This window comes from Rhipicephalus microplus, chromosome 5 (assembly GCF_043290135.1).
Source record: "Rhipicephalus microplus isolate Deutch F79 chromosome 5, USDA_Rmic, whole genome shotgun sequence".
NCBI classification, from domain to species: domain Eukaryota; kingdom Metazoa; phylum Arthropoda; class Arachnida; order Ixodida; family Ixodidae; genus Rhipicephalus; species Rhipicephalus microplus.
The window spans coordinates 180,777,160-180,783,199 of record NC_134704.1 but is presented as its reverse complement, the minus strand read 5'-3'; the positions used below and the strand labels follow the sequence as shown (position 1 = coordinate 180,783,199).

The window sequence follows — 6,040 nt, the reverse complement described above, 5'->3', positions numbered from 1 at the left end:
GTTCTCAGGGAGAAGCATATATGAACCTTCTCTGTGGCTGACAGGGAAGAAGGAAGATACTGGTCTCACCCACTGCACTTATACCTGCATGCATGCAGCTGATAAAGTAAGGTGCCATGGTCTTAAAGGAGATGCATGAGACCTGTGTATATATGTATACGTAGACTGGGCCGTAAACGACTAAGACGCGGAAGGCACACACACACACACACACACACACACACACACACACACACACACACACACACACACACACACACACACACACACACACACACACACACACACACACACACACACACACACACACACACACACACACACACACACACACACACCACAGTAGTGCAAGCAGTAACCTGCAGCGTAAGGTTCAACCGAACATAACGCTGAAACAAAAAACAATTTTAAGCCCTTATGTTAACATCTGGCTTTATTATAGAAAAACTGCAAATCTGACAAACAGGACTCTGATGGCATTCTGCAAAGTTTAGAAATATGTCACGGGATCAAGTTTCTTTCTCTCTATACTAAAAACTCATTGTTTTCAATACAATAAATCTCCACAACGTTCAAAAACATTTGCGCTAGTCGGGCAAACGACTGAGACGTAAGGCATTTGATTGACACCTATACAATAGAAAAAAAACACGTAGAAAGAGTGAGCGAGTTTCTGGAGTCACATTTACAGCCTATTACATCTCAGAGTATAAATTTCGACATTAAAAAGGAGAACATTCAACAAGGTAGTGTAATTGGGGTTGTATTAATGTAATGTCAGTGTTGGTATACTTCTAACTGCAAAACCACTCGTCACTGCTGCTTGCACAATCATCTTCAGCTGCTGAGATGACTGGTGTCTTCGAGAAAAGTGGGGCGAAGCTGTTCTTTCTGTACAGGAAATTCAATCTCGGAAACCTGAAATAAATACACAAGCAACAATGACTGAAATTTCACAAAGAGTGCAACATACAGTGTGCACCATGCATAACTAACTGCTTTCTTATGTGTAAGTATAAATTGAGAGCATAGCAAGCATAATCAGAGGCATCGAGCTCCACTGCAGTGAGAAATGGTAGAAAAGGTATGCCGAGCAATAAACGCCATGAAAAGCGCGCTGTGGCAGAATCATTATACCTTTCATGCTATAGATATGTACCCCACTTTACCCTTTCAGCTTGCTGGCACAGGCAAATAAAAAGGTGCTGCTCCAAGTTGATAATGTTCCATTAGCTGCATGCAACGACCAATCTAAATCAATGTCAAGTTCTATGCTTAAGTATGCATCAACACAGCTGCATGTGTATTTCTGCAGGTCTACCATGGTACTCATTCGATTAGTTTATTAAAAGGAATACAGTACGACGCGCAACAACATATACATATTTTATCTGTATTGCACAAAAGCACAATGACACTGAGCATACATGACGGTATGCGCATTGAGAAGTTATTCAGTGCAGGTAACTTGTACAATTATGTATGTACAGTTATGTATTAAAATGCGAATGATACTAGTGTTCTTGGATTGGCTCACATTGACACGATTATATAATTGAAGAATTGGCTATTGGGTCATTCTACATCAGACGTACCAGTCATTTTTGTGACCACCGCAAATGTATTCGAAAAAAAAATCGCGTTAATTTTACTGCATTAAAAAAGGTAACTGCTACAATATTTCGCAAACAAATTATTTATCGGTCACGTGGCTGCCTCCTGAACTTCCCGGAATTTCGTCCGGATGTTTGTGAAAAAAATTATTTCATAAGCATTTCTTCTTCCGTGCCAAATTTGGTCTACAAGTTCAGTGAAGGGCTTGCGTAAAGTGTTTGAAGCTCAGTAATATTATTACCATTTTTCGACCACATACGCCTCAAATAATTTAGCCGAAATGTGTTATATCTGCATTTTTCTATATCAATACTGAACTTCGAATGAATATCTGAGGAGTGACTACTTAATCTACATAAGGTATATTTAGAGGAAAAAACATTTTAGACCTCTCAAGCTGTCAAACTTTACGAGAAAGAATCGCAAATTTCACAATATATTTGTTTTGTATATAATGAGACGCAACTTGCGCCATGTGGTGGTTGAATTAAAATAGACATTGTACCTAAATCGAAGCAAATAAACAGTTCTTTTCATGTGCCAAATTTTGTCGTAGCAATTTATGTTTTGAGAAAAAGATCACAGCATATCCACGGAGTGAATAATGATGAGTGGGGCGTAGCGTTCGTCCGTCCGGACGCACAAACGAATGAACAGACAGTCTGACGCCAGTATGAACGAACAGAAAGACGAACGGACTCACGGACAGACCGACACACGGAAGCCTGGACGGATGGATGCACAGACGAACGGACGAACGATTCACCCCACGAATCATCATTTTGCCCGTGTATATGCTGTGAAAACCACTAACGCTATATATAGTGCAACTCATCAAGTGGCTACATAATACTAGTACAACTACAGAGGAGGGAATGACCCACAGCCTCAAGAGCTTTGCCCCTAAACGATTTTTGAAGTTCCAAGTTCCCATTCGCCATTTGGTCATTCGCCATTCGAGGCATCGCAGCCGACGCCTCAAAGTTCCTCATTGCCGTTGATGGGAAAATTAAAAAATATATATATTTTATGCCTTGAAATAGAAATTGTAATGAAACTTGTCGCATACAAAGAACTGTTTATTTGCTTTCAATTTAGGTAAAAGGTGACTTTTAATTGAACCACCACATGGCGCAAATTGCGTCTCAATGCGGACAAAAATGACAATGCCATGAAATGAGTGATCTTTTCTCGTAGCGGTTAACAGCTTAAGATGTCTAAAAATATTTTTTCATCAAAGTACCTTTTCTGTGAAGTAAGTAGTCACACCTCAGATATTCATACAAAGTGCAGCATAGCAATGAGGAAATGCAAACATAACACATTTTGGCTAAATTCTTGCAGACGTAGGTGGCCGAAAATTTGTATTAATATTGCCAAGTTTCAAACACCTTACATAAGCTCCTTTACTTAACATGTACCAAAATTGGTATAAAAAATGTGCGGTACTTGTAAAATATTTTTTTTCACAAACGACACTCAAACAGCAGTCTGAAAAGTTTGAAAGGCGACCACGTGACCAAAAACTTTTTTCTCTCCGAAATATTCAAGCAGTTCACTGTTTCCAGTGCATTAAATCAGCACAATTTTTTTTTCAAACACATTTGCCATAGCCGCAAAATTGGCTTGGAAATGTCTAATAAAATGAACCTGTTACCTTCACTCAATGGCCATTGCATACTGCTAAATTAGGGCCATTAGTTTCAATCATGCTGTCAGGGTGAGAAAGCATAACTCCTTCCCGGTGCAGCGTAGGCTGTTCAGTGGCGGTGCGTGTTGTGTTCCCAGATGGATATGCTGCCCAGTCTTACATTTTGGCTGCAACACATGCTTAGATACCCTGCAGTATGTATAGAATTAAAGTGTTTTTGTGCAACAAAAAACTAACAGTACGCTTCACATAGCGAAAATGCCTTCAACATCTGAAGTACTTAGCGAAGTTAAACGCCAAAGCGAGGCGATGGCAATAAAACTCTGAATAACAAAAATATTTTGCAAGTTACACATGATGGAAACAATCTTAATAAAATGTGCTCGAACGTTAGCAGTAATGTTCAAACAAGCGTTTGCGCTGTTCAAGTAGGCAATTCGACCACACACACAAGCTAAAGCTCTGTTCAAGCAAAAGTCAAGCTTCAGTGCTCGATCAGCTACATAGTCACGGCTGTCGGCAGTGTCACGCTACGTTGCGGATGAACGAAAATACCGGTGCAGACAAGTTTAACGAAATTGAATGTATTAGCAAGTAGGCAAACTTCGCGAGGCGCACCTAACGCGAAGCAATATGCTGTATTGTTACCCGATGCATCAACCCGAGTTATCACGGTAGTGTTACCGCACAAAACGAAAAAGAACCGAAAAGAACGACATGGACACCACGCCCTTGTTTTCCGTTCTCGGTCTTTTTGTGCAATAAGAAAAAAAAAGAAAGTAAATGAACTACCGACATGCCCAAGCATATGCGTCTTACATAAGGTTGATGTTTAGAGCTAACAGGCACCGTCCCCGCACATGTATTAATTAGTAAATTAAAATTGATGAGCAGCACGAGCGGGCCCCGTTAAAAACGGCTGCCAACAAAGGGCACCGCAAAAATCTGTTCAATTTCTTCGCTGAACCTCAGCGGCGCACGCTCACTCTGCTTTGTACTCCAAACAATCTAAACAAACAAAAAACTTGCCCACAATCACACTTCGCCATCAACCCCGTGAAACAGTTCGGACAAATATTATCGCTAAGTAAACAAATGCTGATTTGTCATCAACTAGTTGAAAACAAAATTGTTTGAAGGCGTTGTTCTTGTGCTCACGCAGTTAACAAAGCGCTGAACAGAACAACGTGAGAGCGGTACTCACTATTTCACTTCGGGTGCTCCACAATATGAATCCACAGGTCCAGTCTTTAGGATGGTGCACCTTCGCAATAATCAGCACTGACAGAACACACTCGTGGAGCACAGAGCGCAGGCACATTTTAAACTAAACACCGACTAATAAACTCTACCGATCGAGAAGCCACGTGCACCACACGCACACACACGGGAGGGTTTTTCGCCAGCGCACGCAGTGACATGTCAGACGATGTCGACCCATTTCCCGTGCTGTGCGCCCGGCGCGCAGCAATACCGGGCAGCCAAGGTTTTCTAGGCGACGAGACTTGATGGCGCCTTGTGGCGCTCTTTGACCGGCTAGATGCGGTTTAACGCGAGCTCCAGCTGTTGTTGTTGTTGTTGTTCTCCTATCGTTAGTGGCGCATACCCACTGTGGGGGATTGGCCAAGAATCGAGTGGCTTTAAAATTTACTGTTCAGATTTAGAATGATGGAGGTATAACAGAAAGATTACCGATAGCCTATAGGCAAGTGTGGTGCTTAATGTAATGCATAGAAATATTTACATAAACAAATTTATTCTTAGAATAGAGCATTAGTCTGATTTTATACGTATATAATTAGGTGAACATGTGAAGATAATGAAACTGGTTAATTAGTCAACCTATTAGTTTCATCAATATAGTCCCGGACGGCCGCGCATACTGTGCCATTACAGAAACCAGAAATGGAAGCTCCAAAAGACAAAATGACAGGCAGAGATAAGTCCATACCAATGCCACGCAAAGGTATTTCTAATAGGGTTTTTCGTAATGTGTTAAACCGCCTGCAGGTCAAAAAGAAATGGTCTATTGTTTCCAGTTCATCACAGAATGCACACAGTGGCGAAGGTGCCTGAGCAGACCTGTGTTTATAGAAATTTAGATTTGGTACCCGGCAACGCAGCCTTGTGATAGCTACTTCTTGTTTTCGAGTGCGGCAAAAGTCTCTTCGCCAGGGATATAATAAATGGCGATATTCTGTAGAGTTTGTTAGTGCTGAACCTTTAAAGACTTGCATAAGCGTACGTCTGCGGAATCGAGCAGCAGTTACATAAGCGGATGATGGACAGAGCGGTAGAATTGGTTCGCTGATTGACGACTTAGCTAAGGAATCTGCTATTTCATTAAGAAACAAACCTTTATGTCCAGGCACCCAAACTAATCGCACTTTTCTTAAATGCGCAGGTACTAATGCACGGAACGCCTTTGTTACGTGATTATCAGCACCAACAGAAAGTGCCGCACAAAGAGATAGGGAATCTGTTATTATGACAGCTGATGTAATTGCTGTATCTAACTTGCGTAAGGCGAGCACTACTGCCAGAAACTCAGCCACAAAAACGGGTATGAAATCGGGTAGTCGAAGGGAATAAATCCAATTTAAAATAGGGCTGAAAATACCAACCCCTGACTTTTCGTCGTATTGCGATGCGTCTGTAGCAATAATAACGTTCGTTGTAATACGGCGCAGGTGATCTTGGAGTAAACCATCCAAAATATTATGGGGAAGTAATTTGGCATTATTAGGAAAAATGTCGTCGAATTGAATTTCTACC

At 41.2% G+C, this 6,040-nt stretch overlaps 1 long non-coding RNA gene across 1 annotated transcript; it reads right to left on the bottom strand.

The window, feature by feature from the left end:
* Positions 1-415: 415 nt before the first annotated feature.
* On the bottom strand, positions 416-4,696 carry LOC142817448 (uncharacterized). Its single transcript, XR_012895239.1, has 2 exons — positions 4,470-4,696; positions 416-918 (listed from the first exon to the last, which is right to left on the bottom strand). It is a non-coding gene; the product is annotated as an uncharacterized LOC142817448 (long non-coding RNA).
* Positions 4,697-6,040: the final 1,344 nt, after the last annotated feature.